Source organism: Adiantum capillus-veneris, chromosome 16, assembly GCF_014529385.1.
Source record: "Adiantum capillus-veneris isolate H3 chromosome 16, ASM1452938v2, whole genome shotgun sequence".
In the NCBI taxonomy this organism is placed as follows: Eukaryota; Viridiplantae; Streptophyta; class Polypodiopsida; order Polypodiales; family Pteridaceae; genus Adiantum; species Adiantum capillus-veneris.
This window is the reverse complement of record NC_140946.1, coordinates 25,358,016-25,376,788: the sequence shown is the minus strand read 5'-3', so window position 1 is coordinate 25,376,788 and position 18,773 is coordinate 25,358,016.

The window sequence follows — 18,773 nt, the reverse complement described above, 5'->3', positions numbered from 1 at the left end:
ATGTGACACAAAGGGTGCAAGAGATGTATGCTTGTCATTGCCTAGTGGTACATTATACACACTTCATCATGTGTGACATTTTCCTTAGTTGAGAGACACTCTAACCTCAGTGAGACAATTGAGACGGGGTGGATGTCGGTAACTGCTTAGAGAGCAATTCTTCCAGATCCATTGCGGTTTGCTAGTCATTGCGAAAGGAGCCAAGATTGGCTCGGTCTACCCTATGGATGTATCTGAGGTACGACATAGTCTTGATTGTGTTGCAAGCATATCAGTGAGAGACAAAATGAGACAAGTCTCTTTCACAAATGTCCAGTATCTGAGGTACAACATAGTCTTGATTCTGTTGCAAGCATATCAATGAGAGACGATACAAGTCTCTTTCACCAATGTTGAGTATGTTGTGCACAATGTGTCTGTTGCTACAAGGTTAGAGAGGTCATTCTCTAGCGAGAGACATTAGCTTGATCCTCTTAGGATAGAGATGCCTCCTACCATGGAAGTGACAATATGGAGTTTTTCTAACATGCTTTTGGTAGAGGCTGATATGATGTTACCAAGACATGTGGATCTAGTCCTTATGGTGGATGATGAGCAGTGATGACTACCATGGAGTCAGGATTGACACATCCATACGTGACTAATTCTTGTGGTGATGCAATGAGCATTGAGATACCTACTATGGATAAAGTGGAAAGGGTCATTGCACATGGCATTGATGAGATGAGCGTTGATATACCTACTATGGATTGATTGGCAAAGGTCATTGCACATGGCATTGATGAGATTGCCATGGATATGCTAGCACAAATTACGTGTTTTTCATCAGTCTTTGGGACTCTCATGTACGATCTCTTAGTGTCAAGACCCAATACAGCAGCTGCAGTCGGAGCATTTGCATTTGGGGTTGTCAGTCAAGCAATGATTTGACACTAGCATGAAGCATCATGGAGTAGTGCATGTCATTATATGATATCTGTAGGATATGCATCCTAACTTTAGCAAGGATATACACTTCTACACACTGCTAGAGCCTATACGGCAGCATGCATACTTTGAGAGAGCCAGTGGACATACGTTGAGATAATATTGTTCCCTATACCCATGTACATACTACTAGGTCCTATAATAGTACCACTTATCAGACATTTGCCTTTAAGTGGTAGATTGTTGGGGTAAAGACGATGTGCCTATAGCCCTAATCAGATGCACTAGAGATGTTTGACCGTCCGGCACTGGTACACACCTTATTCTTTACTAGATAGAAGAATAAGGGGCTCTCTCACTTATGGTGGTGAGTAGCTCGATCCTCTCTCTCTCTCTCTCTCTCTCTCTCTCTCTCTCTCTCTCTCTCTCTCTCTCTCTCTCTCTCTCTCTCTCTCTCTCTCTCTCTCTCTACAGATTACATTCACGCACTCGTACTAGCCATGCCATAACCCTTGTAAAATAAAAAATGGGAAATCATAAACCACCAATATGCATCCAATCTTGCAATAAAACTGACATAGCACCATCAAAGATATGAGTGTACCTTTGACAAAAGGCTCAATATACTATGATTATATGTGACACACATCCATACCATTGCATGGGTAGCATAAGTTAAAAGTAGCCTCTATGTCTTTCTATGTGCATACAAACATCACAAAATTCATTCAATTCCCATCTAGTAAGAAAAAGTGAATCCAATTATAAAAATGTGCCACAACACATTCCCATCAAGGCCCATGGCCATCATGAACAATAGTTCACTGGTCATAACCATACCATGCATGTTGTGATAGATAAATTTACACCGCAAACTAAGGGTAAATTGTGTGTTTAAAAAAATCAAATCAATCATCAAGCAAGCACAAAAACATAAACGCATCACCCATATGCATGGCTGAATTTCACACCTTCAATGGGTTGATCATCATACTCATCATTTGATAAATCCATTAAACTAAGAAAGTGTCCACTCAACTTTGTCCAGCTGATACCTTTCCATATGTGCACCTCCAAGGTTGAATCTCGATCCCAATAGATTTAATAGAACAAGAAAAGTCACTTCTTATCAATACTTTGAAGGAAAAGCACGATGTATTTTTTGGTCTTAGAAGGATTTGAAGGGATTTGACCTAAAGATTTTCTAGCACATCACTCCTCTCAAGGAGGATGGCAAAAGAAGAAAAGGAATATAGCTACGTTAGGTGGGTTATGTCTAATTAGAGCAATGGTAATCATAGTTGTAGAGATCATGAACCATTAACATAAGGGATGTTAAATAGACTGCACACAACCAAAAGCAAGAAAAACCCATTGAAGATTAAAAAATGAAGAAGCCCACATGAAGGCTAAAGAGTGAGCTTGCAAGTGGATGCTTAAATGCATTCCTCCAAGTTTATCAATCTTCCTCGGCTATTTTGTGCACATGGTCTGCAAGCTTTTCTTGGAGGTAGACTTCAAAGAGGATATTATATCTATTCAAGAACTTAGCTCTGGCAAGGAAGTAATTGGGGTCACAAAGGAGCATGGACTTCACAACCCCTCGACTCTTTCTGATATGATGCAAGGTTGCCTACATGCGCTTTTATGGTAGTACCAGTTTTGGCCACTTGAATGTTGATCACGTTCTCTGAGTATTTTGGGAGATAATGATTAATGGCTTGCCCAAAGTGGTCTTTGGAATCAACATATATAGACTATTTAGAATCACTCTACTTAATGAGCTTTGATTTTGAAGTTTGTTCAGAACGATCTATGTAAACCGTCTTTTGGCAAAGCTTTGTAGTTTTATGTTTCCTATGGATGACGTCAATCATTTCAATTGGAATATACCTTCTTTAGCACAAGGATTAAACATTTGAGATCTTCTAGATCCATAAAGAAAACAAAAAAGCATTTGAAGAGAGTGTGGATAAGAGTGGTGGTGAGTTCACCACCAATGTTTTCATGAAATATTCTATCTGACACCAAGGTGCAATGATTATTTGGAAATACAAATCTCCGTAAGAGAATAGAGTAGTGGAACAAAAGAATAATATTGTTGAGATGGTCCAAAGTATTTCTTCTTTGAGAGAGACTCCACTTGAGGCTTATTTTGGTGGAAATCCAGACCTCTCCGTTCTTTGCGTTATTGGCAGTGATGCACATGTCTTTCTTCTTAAGAAGAAAAGGGGAAAGTTAGATTTCAAAACCCACAAGATGATCTCTATTAGCTACATCACTCTTTTCAAATGCTTTTGTTTCTATAAACCTGAGATAATATAGTTAGCCAAGATATTGCCTTTGAGGAGCTTTTACATTTGAGTGCGGCTCTGGCTCCAAGGACCGACATTATCTTTGATGACATCTTTGGATTTCCCTATGCTTGGTGATCTTGCTGATAGTTTTAGTCATTATGATGAGCCCCATTCTCATTTTGAAGTGCATATTGGAAAGTTGTATTTTTTATAGGCTAGTTGCCAAAGATATGTAGTCCAATCGAGTGTTAAGCACCCAAAACCTACTTTCCTCTTAATCTAATCATCATAAATCAAGAGTTATAGCATGTTGAGGGGGCACACAATTTCTTTTCTTAATGTCCATAATGCAAGGCACATTAATAAGGATATCCATTGCGAACCATAATTCAATAGCATGATCTTAAAAATCAAGCTATACTATACTCCCCACTTTTGGCAATGTTCAGTGGAGTAATCAATTGTAAAGGTACATCTAGAGTCTTTCATGTCATTTCATTTGCAACAATATGAAATTACCTTTTAGATGTGTAAGAATGATCCATTCCTCAACATAAATTCTTTCATGAAAACAAACATATAACATGAACCGAGATAATACACAATGGAAGGTATTCATATATTGGTCCATCTGGTGGCAATCTTGACACCCTGGTATTTACGCTTTCGTGGTGGTTTTGTTATTAAATGATTTTGGAATCATGTCAAAAGATGCTATAATCTATATAACCCTTGCACAAAATGGGTTTTACATCATTCTCAAGATCAGCATTACCCACAACATGTCATGGGGCCATTGAACGCTTTTTATGCATATTTATTGCATGTCTGACATAGATGGGAGAGTCCATATATACAGAATATAGTTGTTAAACTCAAGGAATTCACATTTTCTTCAAAATGTGGTAAAATCACAACCAAATTTTTAGCAAGTCCCTGTGCAGTGCATTACTAGACATGTTACTTCATGCAGGACAATATTCATTAGCACATGCTCAAGGCTTTCAACCGTGCTATGCATTTATGGGATCTCCTCCACTAAATATGCAAAAGGTGTGACATCTAACATGTGAGAAGCAAAAACACAAGGATAAAATATAGCTATTAACACATCACTTGCCTCTCTCGTATGGTCCTGAATCCGGGATATCTAATGTTTCACATGCTCCAAATGTTATTCTTATAACAATGTAGTGCATTTGGTAGTGCACATTGTAAAACTTTTCAACATGATTGACTTTGATAACACACTCCTTCCCATGATTGGTGGCAAGTTCATTGAAGGAGAGAAGCAGTCTAAAGCAAAGTTTCAAGCATTTCGATAGTTGGCCATTGCTTAGGTAGCTACACCATTTTAAGCATTCAATACAAGAGAACCAAATTAGATAGCAAAAGATAAGGCACTCCTTCAGTCTTATACTCACCACAATAAAAACTCCGAGTGATGCGTAGTATTAGAAGACAACCACTAAAGTAGTAAACATATTTGCACTAGGGAGGTACAATCTCTTTTTAGAATATATTTACAAGGCAAATTCTTAAAGGTAAAAGTGTCCTAGGTATAATGAGGTTAAAGACTACATGTAAAATCTAACTTACTTTCTAAAGACAACTGTATGCAAATATTGAGAGCAATCTAGTCTAAGTTTTGTTATATGAGCATGTGTTACAACCATTATATTCAGCTAAGTGATAGGTATAGAACTTTCATATTTTCATATCAGGTCAAAGCAATCTATCAATATCATGTGGTTCCAAAAAGATGAACTTATCCAATCTAAGATTTCTATTTCAAAACAACCAAGTTTCTTAAACCTATAACCTATAAGTTTGACTCAAAATGTGCAAGTTCATACTTCTTTAAGAGCTTATATAAGTGATAAGTAGAGGGTCAATAAAAAATCACAATATAACATTTGGAGTCCTATAAGAGTGGTAACCTCAGTACAAAGAAGTACTTATTGCTAGAAGTACTAAAATAACATTCAAAAAAGAACAAATAAGCATGTTACTCATGTCTTAAAAACAAACCTATGCATGAAAAAGATTGCATGGGTCTAAATGTACCTTCACCCTAAACATATTTAGGGTTTGGCTCTAGGTACGATAAGGGTTGTAAATCAGTACCTTCCTATAAAAATACGCATAGAAGATAAGTAACTTCCTCGAGTCTATTGTTCAAATAGACTCTCAAGGATTATTAACACCTACTAGTATAACTAAAGAGGATGTGATTACTTCCTCTCAACCACCACAAGGTTGAATAAAACTAAGACAAACATCCATAAATTAAAACCAGTAAAGATTATTCCATATGAAGGTGTAGATATACTCTCACTTGGCTCTAGGTACAATAGAAGGATTGTAAATTAGTACCTTCCTATAAGAGTAGGTATAAGAAGATAACATCCTCTAGTCTGTTGTTATCCATGTACAAGATCAAATAGACCATCAAGACCTTCTGGTATAACTAAGTGATTGTTGGACGGATACGCTGCGACGGACGTTAGCATAACAAGAACTCACCTAACATATAATGTCAATTGAGGACGAAGCTCGACCAGTAGGCGCGTGGAAGCAAGCAAAGAGTGTCAACCTCTACTTGACCGACTAATGACTACTTCCTACAGAGATATCAAATCTACATGCCATCCGTTCTGTGAATGTGAGAGTCTCTTATGATGCTACCGCAAGCCAAAAGCCCATTAGACGTTCTCGAAACGTTACGAAACTTGAGGGATATCCTATCAACACCAATAGGCCACTCTCCCTAAGGTCAGTGACCAAAAACCTACCCAATACCCTCCATGCAGAAAACGCGTAGGATGTCTGGCCGGTTTTTGCAGGTCGACGTTTCTGAAAACTAAAGTGCCTAATGTGTAGCTCTACTCGCTCTGATCGCGTGGATATGTTGAAATGCAAAAACGGACAACAGTTACTCATCGAAACTCCAAAAATAGCTCGCGGGTGAATCTGTCAAAACACAGACGAATGCGCGTGATGTAAGCATCAACGCGTAGCTCTCCTCGTGGGCAACACACTGCTGCTCTCCGTTTGCGATTCCGACCACCGTAGCTCCTGTAGCGCACACACACACTCTCTCGCAGTCTCCCAACGACACAGAAGATCAGATTTATTAGAAGTCTCTTTACAAAGCTTTAGGTTTTGGCTTATATACTAAGCCTTAGAAAACCTAATGTCCAACCAAAATGACATGATTTGTCCCTAGGCTTCTATAGAGCTTAATTACAACACCGTGAGCTGGCTTTCCTCATCCAACAAGCATCTCTGGCCAAAATACAATTGTCGACTTAAAATATGAAGTTCCCGTAAACATTACAAAAGTAGCCGTAATGGCTCAAAATAATAATAACGGGATATTCGATGATGTCCATGAGCTTGTATTTTCACATTATAGCATCCATCTTCGTCTTCATCACTTCATCAGCATCTTTATTTGAAATCTTTATAGAATCTTTGAGGAATCTTTATGGAATCTTTGTGGAAGCGTTGTTGAAAGGTTGACCTTTCAACACTCTCCCCCTCCGAAGTCTTCTCGTCCCCGACAAGACCCTATGTCTACAGTGGCCTTGGCGAGTGCTTCATGTTTTGGTGTTGGTTGAATCTTTTGTTGTTGCAGTTGCTTCTACCACATGCTTTGTATGTTGTAGAGTTACCTTTTTCTTGTACATGTAGTGTAGTTGAAGCCATAGCTCTCCCCCTCCGATTGGTTGTTGTAGCGTGAATAGGTTGAGTGAGGTTTGTTGTTGTAGCAAGTCTTTACCGTGGCAGCTCTGTATTGCTTGTTCTTTGGGTGTCATCCTGCATGTGTACGTGTAAACTTGAAGTCTTTTTGAATTTTTTCTGGGCCACTCCCCTTTGATTTTCTAGTTGATGAGCATGTAGTTGTTCAGGGGTGTCGTTGGTCTGCTTTTCTGTGTTTTTATAAGAAAAAAAAAATAGTAAAAAATAAAATGTGGTGTATATTACAAAATGAAGGTCTTGGATACCTGGATAGGACTAAAGGGAAAAACCCAGTAGAAAAAAAATGCCTTTAGTCACATTAAATGTTAGGCTATATGTACTTATGTTTGATGTAACCAAGTTTTGTTGAGTTAAAGTACTTATGGCCGTATGGCTACTATTATTGACTTGATATACATTGGATAGGTGTTAGTAGCTTGAAGTCGGAGTCGTTGTTGTTGAGCAAATGCTCATGAAACCTGTTACCGCTTCGTCATCGTCATTTTGTTGTGTAAGTGCATGGGTGGAACACAAATCGTGTCAAATGCAAATGTCCAATGATGGGACATTATATACGCTTGCACATATAGATGCATGTGAAAAATATACGGTGCGAGAGGAGTTTGAATGGGTGCTTCCAGGAGTGAACGTAGCTAGAGAAGCAAAAATATTTTGACTTCAAGAGCTGCCGTTACTCACAAGAAGGGTTTTTGTCGACGAGGTTTTTTCCACTCTCCTCACTGTGTTCATGTGCGTGAGTGTTTTCTGGACTACTCCGCCACTCCACCATTTAAAATAGTAGACTTTGACTCTTATGCTCACCTCTTCCAGCATGAGCGACTCCATTTTACAATATGCTCAACTCTTCCAGCTTGAGCTATAATCTAAATATCTAGACTCATAGTCCACAAAAAATATTAAGACATGAAGCTTGGGTCTGACGCTTGCTCATTTAGTGGCTCAGCTGCCCGACTCTTGACTCTTATGCCATGATTTTTATGGCGACTTGACTTACTCTCGGGAGCTTTCGACCAAGAATAGGTTTTGAAATCCAAAACTCCCATCCTCGAAGAGAGGATTTGTAAAGGACCATACTGGCAATATTGGTTTCTTTTGCCATACCTGGGTGACCTTGGTTGTAAAAATTTCTTTTTGTTGTTGTTGGTCCCTTGGTTGAGAAGATTGGCTCGCTCCATTCTCCGTAACTCTTTGTCTATCATGTCTTGACATTTCTTGAGAGCTAGAGATGACTTCCAATCTTCTTCGTTGTGTTGTTCTTTTGGCACCCATTTGTATTTGCATCGTATGATTAGCGTGTCTTTGCAGATATCCTTTTCCTTGACTGTGACATTGTCCTTGATTTTTCCTTCCATGAAATTGCAATTATTTTCAAGCTGAAGTCGTTTGCTTGAAGAATGTTTACCTGGCATCTTTGGTAGCCAGATTCTCCGATTTCCTTGATAGTAACCTTGTGCTTGAAGAATTGTAGATGGCACTTCCCATGATATTTTTGATTTCGTATTGAGATGTACAAGAGTGCCATTTTTGGGATTATGTATTGATGAAGTCCTATGTTGGTATGAAGGCCAGCTGGATTTGAAATTTCCTGCATACCTTTGGCGAGCCTTGTTGGTTGGTCTCCTTTGGCGATATAAATATGAGCTTTGTTGCTTTTGGGGATGCTTTTTGAAACCTTTATCCACCACATAAGCCAAGGTCTGTGGTTTTGGTAACCAAAGTTTCTTTTGACCCTCGGGTCCTTGACCTTTATTTCTTCAGCTTTAATGTAGACCTTTGAAGACCTTTATTGACGGTGATCTCGCAGTGTAGGATATTTCGGTTCAAAGACTTTCTTTCGAGTCTGTCTTTCATGTGGAAGCATGTGGTCAGTTGATGTCGAAGCTCTGTCTTGAACTTTTCGGGGTTGGATTGAAGACTCTGATTTAAGGGGCTGCTTCTGTTGGTAGGACATTTGTGGGCTCATTTTGGCTTTGCCTTTGTCAGAAGCCAATAATCTTGGAGCAGTAGTAGGCTGGATTTCTTGAGAGCTAGTCGCGATGACCATTCTTGAAAATTCAGGTTCTTCTGCCAATGTTTTTGCCCAGTGCTTGGACAAAATCAAATGTGTACTCATTTTGGAGGAATCCACCACTAGGAATTTGTCTTTGATTACCTTTGACCGTAGTTTAAGGGTAGCTTCTGCAATCCCTAAACTTGTGACAGCTATTCCATGTGATATAGGAACCTGTACCTTAATTTCATACAGTTCTGGCTTACCTAGAAGTAACCACGGCCCATAAGACATGACATTAGTCGTGGCAATGCAATCTATCTCTACTGTAAAGTTGAATTTCAGTTTCTCATACAGATCCAACGAGAATTTAATCTTCTTGTTGGCTGCCAAGTAGCTGATGTCCTCGTTGCTTTCGGTACTTTTCTTGGACTTTTGTGCCTTCAAGGCTTTGGCATCCTCTTTTATGTTGAACTTCTTTGTCATTTGACTGGTTGTAGCATGTCCCAAGTGCTTACTATCTTCTGCTGTAGCTGCTTTTTGGTGTTCATTGCTAGTTTCTGACTGTGATGCTTGGAGATGTTACTTGTGTTCCTCTAAGGAATTGGAGTAGATGATGATATCATCAAAGAACAATCCGGTGAATTTGCGGTAGGGTCTAAAAATTTTCTCCATTAATCAATTGAATGTAGCTGGTGCATTAATCAAGCCAAAAGGCATGACTAGATATTCACAAAGGCCAAACGTTGTACGAAACGTAGTCTTTAAGATATCTTCATTCACTATCCACTTTTAAGGTCAATCCTAGTGAAGTAGGTAGAGCCTTGTAGCTTATCAAACAGATCTTCTACCCGAGGTACGGGAAATCTGTTTTTGATAGTGATATGGTTTAGTGCACGATAGTCCACACATATGCGGTATATACCATCTTTCTTTTGCACTAAAAGGACTGGAGAATAAAAGGGAGAGGAGCTAGGGCTCAACATCCCTTTGTCTACCAATTCTTGTACTTGCCTCATGATCTCCTCTTGTTGAGCTTGTGAAACTCGATAAGGAGGTTTATTAGGCGGTGAGATTCTTGATAGGAGCTCAATTCGATGGCCATCATCCCCTCATTTTGGAGGTAAGTCCATAGGGATATCATCGATGAAAACATCTTGGAATCCATTTAGAAAAGTAGACAAGTCTAACTCTTCTTTATTCCTACCATTTTCAATTGATTCTTGATTTCAGAAGCTCTCTGTCACTATTTACTTCTTCTAGTACTTGAAGGTCATTCAATGGTAAATTTTCTTCTTGAAAATGTTTTGAAGCTTGTGTAGCATGATGTTGAGGTTGACTCTCTTCTTCTGATGCAATGGTCACCGTGGCCTTTTGTTTCCATTGTTCCAAAGGTTTTTGTAAAGCCTCTTCTCGAAAATCTTCATTCATATCCTGTATTGCTTGTCCTTGGTAGTCAATCTTGGACTCAGTCATTTCCTGTTCTTCTGTGCATTCTATGTCTTCACTTACATCTTCTTTTAGCTTCTCATACTCTTTGATTTATTCAATCACCAATGAAGAGTCCACGGTAGAGAATTTATTTGGTAGACTTTCAGCTTCATCCATTGATTCTATTTGCATGTCTTCCATTTGTGACGTGGCACTAAGATTTTTTGTTACCTCTGCCACCTCTTCGCTCACTATCGTCAGAATCTTGGCTTATTTTGCTCTCGAACCTTGAACTACGAGCTTCATCTTCATTACCTTGTGGATGCTTTGACTTGTCCTCACTGAGGTTCCTTAAACGATCTTGAATCAGCTGATTCAATTGATCTTTTTTGAAAGCCTGATTCTCTATGATAATGTTGTTGACACCCTTGACTTCAAGCAACTCTGTCTTGAGCCTATCTTTTGTGCTTTGCGACAAGATCTGCTTCTTTTCCGGAGATCTTGTTGGGGATTCTTTCTTCCGTTCCCTTGTTGTCACTATCTGAACTTTGCTTTTGGCTTGTTGCTTCTTCTTTTCCATGTAGAGCTTTGTTGGGCAGTCCTTCACTAAATGACCAATGGCACATTGGTCGCAATATGTTGTTATCTCAACATGTGCACCCTTTGGACGAGGCAGCTCTCCATAATACTGTTGATAATGGTTTCTTGTGGTATCTAGATACAGATATGACCTCTTCTTTGCATGCATGAACCTGTAGATTACGACTGACTTAGGTGTATCCACTGGCTTTGTCTCTTTATCCTTCATCGCCTTGTCCTTTAGAAGCTGAAAATAGCTTCCATTATTGCTTGCATACAAGATCAAATCACTATCCATGCTTTCTAGCAGTTGTGATGCTAATTCTTCCATCAGTATATGGTCTTTGACGTGGGGCTTTTGCATAGCCTTAGGGCTATGTTTCCGAGTTGATTTTGGCGAGTTTTGCACCGAGGGTGAAGATCGAACCGAATTTTTGTTTTCCATTTCCTTTGATGGTGCTTTTGGACAGGGTCCAAGTATGTGACTTACAGATTGCCCACAATTGCTAAACTCATCTATATTTTTCACATCGGCTATTTCATAGTGCCTTTTGTATTTCTCAACCACAATGACATCTTGACCTGACCTTTTACATTGGGCATTGTGAATTTCCAGTGGTCTCTCCTCCGGCTCGGCATCTTCCAATGCTTCTTGAAATTCCACTTCGACTCCTAAAAAGGACACTACTTCTTGTAAAATTGGACTTCTTAATCCCACTCTTGAAGATATAGGGTCTCTTTGTTGAGTTTGAACTCCCCCCATCTGCGAGGGCTCCATATCTAATGTTGGCATATGTTTAATGCCCGATGATATGACTTCTTGTGCTCTGTTTAGTAGCTCTTGAGACCGAGCTAGTTCTTTTTGAAGTTGTGCTATCTTTATAGCTGGTACTTCCGACGTATTCCCTGTTTGTGCAATTTGGTGTGTTTGAGCTTTGTCTTGTGCTGGTGCGGTGCACGAGACTTGTGTCGTGTCTTTCCACGCGGTGTCTTATGTTGTGCCTTGTTGTGTGTCATGTGGTGTGTCACTTATTTGTGTAGTGACAGTTGTAGGTGTCAATTCTTCCAGGTGCGTAGTTAGAGGTAAACCCATGACAAGATGGTATACATTACCACCTTTAGACATGTAGTCTTCTCCTCTTGAGCCAAACGCTTTTGCTGCAAAATGATGATTTTTTTCTACAGGAACTTCCTGACTTGTGACAGCCCTGTAGTATCTACCGTCTTATTCACCATAGAGGGTACCAATTTTCCGTTTTCCATCTTGTGCTTTGTATAGAAAAATACTTGGAGGATATGCGTAGAGTTCTGTAAGTTGATCCTTGTACAACATTTCTATCTCATTGTCGATGTATTTTCCGTGCCTCATGTAAATTGATCCCAGAAAGTCTTCCATGAAATATGGATGTGTGTGTAGTACATTTTTCGTTGTTTCAACTTCCACATATTGAGATGTCCGAGTTTCCTCTGTATCTTTCTTTGTCTTGATGTACAAATTCCAATTGTCATCCTCATAGCATGGCAGTCCTTTATAGTATCCAATCAGATAGATCCGGATTTGCTCTCTTGTAATTTCTGTGGATGTACTTGAAGCTTCTTCCTGACTGGTCTGATTCTTTTGAGACACCATTTCTTTCGTCTTGACTCTCTTGTTGTACTTGTTCAGTGATAGCTCTAATTGCTTGCCTCAATGCTAATAAAAATTATTAGCATCCTTGTGTCGGTTTTTTTCGCTTGAGGTCCTTCAGCTTTTGGGGATGCCTTAATCTCTGAGTTATTGAACTAGGCTTTGCTCAAACTTCTTGAACTTCCTTGCTCCCTTGCTTGCCAGGGTTGATACTGTCTTTTCTGGCTGCTTGCTTTGCCTAGAGCTTTTTAGTAGGCCTTGATCTATTGGAAGCACTATGATAAGTTATGCAACTTACCACTATACTGCAACGACTGCTCCCTTCGTAGCGATTCTTGAGTCACGCTAACCTGTGTTCACTTTAGCACACAATCTGCAAAATTCTATTTAGCTGGCAAACGTTTTCACAATGAACGCAAAATTCTTGATGTACCCTTGACAGCCACACTTGTGCCTTGAGCACCTTCCAGCGGCGGGTGACCAATGGTTTTTCCAAAAGATAATTTCAATCTGCTAACTTAGCAGTCTTTGACAGTAAATTAGAAGGTCTAGAGACCAAATCTGGTTTCAAATTTCAGCTTCCCTGATGATGAAAATCTCACATGCACTCGAGTCTGCTCTAGGTCGATTTGAGTGGTCTGTTCTAGAGCCTGGGTCGACTCTAGCCGATGATCGCGCTTAAGGCTCACTAGCCCCTCCCCTAGGGAAAAGTCAAAACTATGTTCAAAACCGTGCCCGTTTTCTCACAATTCTTTCGAAGTGTCGGTTTTAGACACACCTGACTTCCGGATGCAATTTGAGGCCTTAAACGACGTTTTTTTCAAAATAGAACTAAATGGTTGCCGTTGGCATACATTTAGTTCATGTCCTGCTCTAAGATCTGTAGTGTCTCTCTCAAGCTACATTTTGATATAAAAACTTTTCCAATCCGATACCGTTTGTGAAAGTTATGGGCAAAATAGTGAAATGCAGTTTAGAATGGTCAAAATGAGTTCAAATTCAATTTTGAAAGAAGATTTAGGATCTCTGTGACACCGTGAACACACCTGTATGGTCAGAATTACAGTTGGACCCTAAAATTGGCCTAGAGACATCCTACTCGTAGGATGTCTATATGCTCAGAATTTAACAAAATTTGGTCTAGGGAATCCCCTTGAGTCCAGCAACACAATGGTATGCTCAGAATTTCATTTGGACCTAAAAATGGCCTTAAGACATCCTATGCGTAGGATGTCTTTTTGCTCAAAATGACTTGAAATTTTCACCCCAGCTTCTCCTTGATGTGCTGATCACAATGGTGTGTTCATAGGTTGGTTTGGAGTCCTAAATCAAGCTGGAGACTGGAGACATCCTACGCGTAGGATGTCTAAGTGCTCAGATTTTGTCCAAACTTGATTCCAAGATTCTCCTAGGGCTCAACAACCCAATGGTATGCTTAGATTTGAGTTTGGATACCAATAGGTCAATTTTGGGCTGCATAAGCTTCTAGTGCACTCCAAGAATAGGATGTCTAACAATTCTTGTCTTTGCTTGGTAAATAGGCCAAACAAGGTCCAAATTCACTTTTGAAAAAAGTTCTGAAATCCTTGAGACACTGGGAACCTCCCTATATGGCCAAAGTAGAATTTTGACCACTTTATGACCCTCGAGACATCCTACGGGTAGGATGTCTTTTTGCTCTGTTTCAGCTCAAACTTGCACTGTAGCTTCCCCTCTATGTGCTAAACTCAGAGCTATTTTTACTTTGTGATTCTGACACCTATAGGTTGGTCAAATGATCAAGAATCTGTTCCAAAAGCCCAATGTCTGTTCTGGTGAATTCCCAAGTCAAATCAACTCCAAATTGGACCAAATTTGCCTAGGAGGCTTATCTAAGGCTATATGATAGCATGGTATGGTCACAATAGAATTTTGGTCTCAAAATCATGCAGGAGACATCCTACGCGTAGGATGTCTTTTTTGCTCAGAATGAACCCAAACTTGGACCAAAGATTCCCCTAGTCTTTAGCAACCCACTGGTATGCTTAGATTTGAGTTTGGATGTCAAAAGACCCCAGAACTAGCTATTTTTGCTTTTTTCAGTCAAAATGCTAAAGTCTGTTCAATCTTCCTTTCACTGACCCAAATGAAATGAAATTTATCACATGCACTCAATACAACATTTAGAACATGCCTTTGGAGTCATCCTATGGTTTGGTCTCAAAATTAGGCCTTGGACACAATTTGGGTAGGATGTCTGGCAATTCTCGTCTTTTGGCTTTGATCTGTCAAAATTTGGTCAAATTTCCACTTTCCATGTGAAAATAGGGTAGAACCTACCTTCTAAACACACTAGTAACCTCAGATTTTCAAAAAAGTGCTCAGATCACCCTGTAGACATCCTACGCGTACGATGTCTACTGCTTATTTTTTCAGACTGAAGTGTCCCTGATGCTTCCTTATGCTCTCGCGAGTGCAAGTATGCTTCACAATTGCAAAAACATACAAAAATCACTCAATTTAAGCCTTTTCTGTAATTTTAGGTTTTCTGACTCCGCCTTTTGGCTTTTGGTCAACAAAAATAGGGAAAAACACTCAAGTCAATATGTCTCTAGGGTAAAACCTACCCTCTGAATCCATTGGTAATCTCAGTTTTTCCAAATTCCTTGCCAAAAGTGCCCTAGAGACATCCTACGCGTAGGATGTCTACTGTCTTAAAATGCAATTTTTTTCTGGCAGTAGTACTCCCTATGCTCTGTAGAGCTCTCAGCAATAATCACAGAAACTTTTGGACTTCAAATCAGCTTCCAAACACAAATTACCGTCTTTCCTACTTAGCATTTTCCACTTCTCTCATGAGCCTAACAGCAAATAAGACATGCATAAAGTACTCTGGATCAGCAATCAAGATATCCTACTTACCCTACTCCTACTCATCAATGAGATGGTGATTTTGATGTCGTGGTTGCTTCCTGGCCTCACACGGACTCCCAAGTCAACCTACCACCACATCTACCACTCCAACTCCTACTCTCTACACCACAACCTACTACTACCTAATACTACATAAAACGAAAGATCCAGGCTAGACACACGCTCCCTAGACTCCTCCTAAGACCTAAAGAGTCCACCACCCTCTGATCCTATCTAAATGGAAAATAGTACTCTGGCAAGCCAGAGGGACCTCTATTCTCAAGGACTAATCTCGGTCACCTACTTAGGGCCCTCGTCCCAAGCAACGGCGCCAATGTTGGACGGATACGTCACGACGGACGTCAGCATAGCGAGAACTCACATAACATATAATGTCAACTGAGGACGAAGCTCAACCCGCAGGCGCGTGGAAGCAAGCAAAGAGTGTCAACCTCTACTCGACCGACTAATGACTACTTCCTACAGAGATATCAAATCTACAAGCCATCGGTTCTGTGAATGTGAGAGTCTCCTATGATGCTACCGCAAGCCGAAAGCCCATTAGTCGTTCTCGAAATGTTACAAAACTTGAGGGATATTCTATCAACACCAATAGGCCACTCTCCCTAAGGTCCGTGACAAAAAAAAACCTACCCAATACCCTCCGTGCAGAAAACGCGTAGGATGTCTCGCCGATTTTTGCAGGTCGACGTTTCCGAAAATTAAAGTGCGTAATGTGTAGCTCTACTCACTCTGATCGCGTGGATATGTTGAAATGCAAAAACAGACTACAGTTACTCACCGAAACTCCAAAAGTAGCTCGTGGGTGAATCTGCCAAAACACAGACAAACGCGCGTGATGTAAGCATCAACGCGTAGCTCTCCTCGTGGGCAACACACTGCTGCTCTCCATTTGCGATTCCGACCACCGCAGCTCCTGTAGCGCACACACACACTCTCACTCTCTCGCAGTCTCCCAACGACACAAAAGATTAGATTTATTATAAGTTTCTTTACAAAGCTTTAGGTTTTGGCTTATATACTAAGCCTTAGAAAACTTAATGTCCGACCAAAATGACATGATTTGTCCCTAAGCTTCTATAGAGCTTAATTACAACACTGTGAGCTGGCTTTGCTTATCCAACAAGCATCTCTGGCCAAAATACAATTGTCGACTTAAAATATGAAATTTTCGTAAACATTACAAAAGTGGCCGTAATGGCTCAAAATAATAATAACGGGATATTCGATGATGTCCATGAGCTTGTATCTTCACATTACAGCATCCATCTTCGTCTTCATCACTTCTTCAGCATCTTTATTTGAAATCTTTAGAGAATCTTTGAGAAATCTTTGTGGAAGCGTTGTTGAAAGGTTGACCTTTCAACAGTGATTACTTCCTCTTAGCCACCACAGATTCGAATAAAACTAAGACAAACCTCTATAAATTAAAAGGGCGAAAAAATCCATAGGAAATATATATATATATATATATATATATATATAAAATAGTCCTTCAGTGTGTCGACGAGTCCAATCTTTCATAGACCTGACCATATTCTAATACCATCACAACACGTTAGCAAGTTTGCAGCCCTATCCCAATACCCTAGCATGGCTCAATTAGAACATGAATGTAAATCAATTTTAGTAAAATTGTTCTGATCAAAAGAAGCACAAGTTATACCGGATGAAAAGTAGCCTAACTAGTGTTCTAAACCATACAAAGCTTAGTCAAGACATACAAACACTATATTCCTTTTTTCAAGGTCAAAGGTGATACATCAAACCAGTCCTTATCATAAAAGTGAGACATTATGTTTGAAATTTCTCCTAATAATAGAAGTCTAACAGCTCGCATGTCTTCTTAAAAAAAGAATCAAAAGGACTAGAATAACAACCAACACATAAGCAGTAGTTTGATGAATGACTAAAAACACAAAGTCTTTGTGATATACTTCGTGCTTCTCAAAGTCAAGCCAAGAACTTAATGATCTTGCCCATTAATCATAAATGACAAGTAAAGGTAAGCAGAAAACGACCCATCAAGAGGGATGTAAATTTAAAGTATCAATGAGGAAGTTAAGACCTGCAACCAAAAGGGTACAATCTCATTTGCAAGCACCCGATCCAAAATTCAATCGGACATACTAAAGCAATATCACATGAACACATTCTTACCCATCAGCAAAGTCAAGAAAGGCCAGATAAGAAAGGCCAGATATCTATTATTTTCGGAAGTATTGAACTAAGGCCTAGTTAATCAAAACCCATTTCACACAGTAATAGTATTGAAGGTTCAGAAAGATGTACCTGTCATTTTGTGCATCAATAACCAATCAAGATCATTGTACATAATGCTCAAGTCATTGCAGCCGATAACATCTATCATTGAAGGTAGGGGATAACAACCAAACAAGGCACAAACTGAGCTGGACTAGCAAGACGTACAATAACCGATCATTCTCATGAACAATATCTGAGAGTTAGCCTACCCAACATTCTTGCAAAAGTATGTCGAGTTGTAACACCACTAGATCCCCACTATTTCAAGGGAAACGTGAAAAAGTTAAACGTGATGGTTTAGGAGATGAAAGGCCTCAAGGTATTGAAAGAATTTATATGTCTTATATAAAGAGGTAGTGGGAAAATGCTAGGCCTTTCATTGTCTTTTCCTCTCCTTGAAGTTTCTATACCTTATATCTTCTTTGTTGTTCCATTGCACTCTATGTAGCTCTATTTGCCTTTAGAGAGATTATTGAATTTATTTGTCCTGGTTTAGTCAATCTATCACTTATTGTAGAAAGCATGAAGTGTACGAATTACGGTCACCACCTTGAAGAATAGTGTACCTTTGACTATGATGTTGCTTCGACAATTGAGCAAGAACAATTTGCTCACCACACGTTTAAGTAGAGAGAGCAAGGTCAAAAAATGAGTTGTCAACTACAAAATTCAAGCAAAAGACTGAAGGCATAGGCCCTGCATGAAGTGAAGACTCATGTGGGGTTCTAGATTTTTAGCCCCTACGGAAAAAGCTTGTATGAGTTGGTAGGGCTAAGAGGGTAACTAAGGGATTACCGAAAAAACAGTAGGGCTCCTTAGGTCCCCCTAAAGGCCAAGATCCTGATGGTGTTAAACATCTAAAGTTCAATATACAATTATATATTCCTAGGAGGATATGTACACACCAAAGGTGTCCATAAACCTAAGGCCCAATCCTATCATGTATAAACAAAACCAATAGTGACTCTAGACCCCCCCC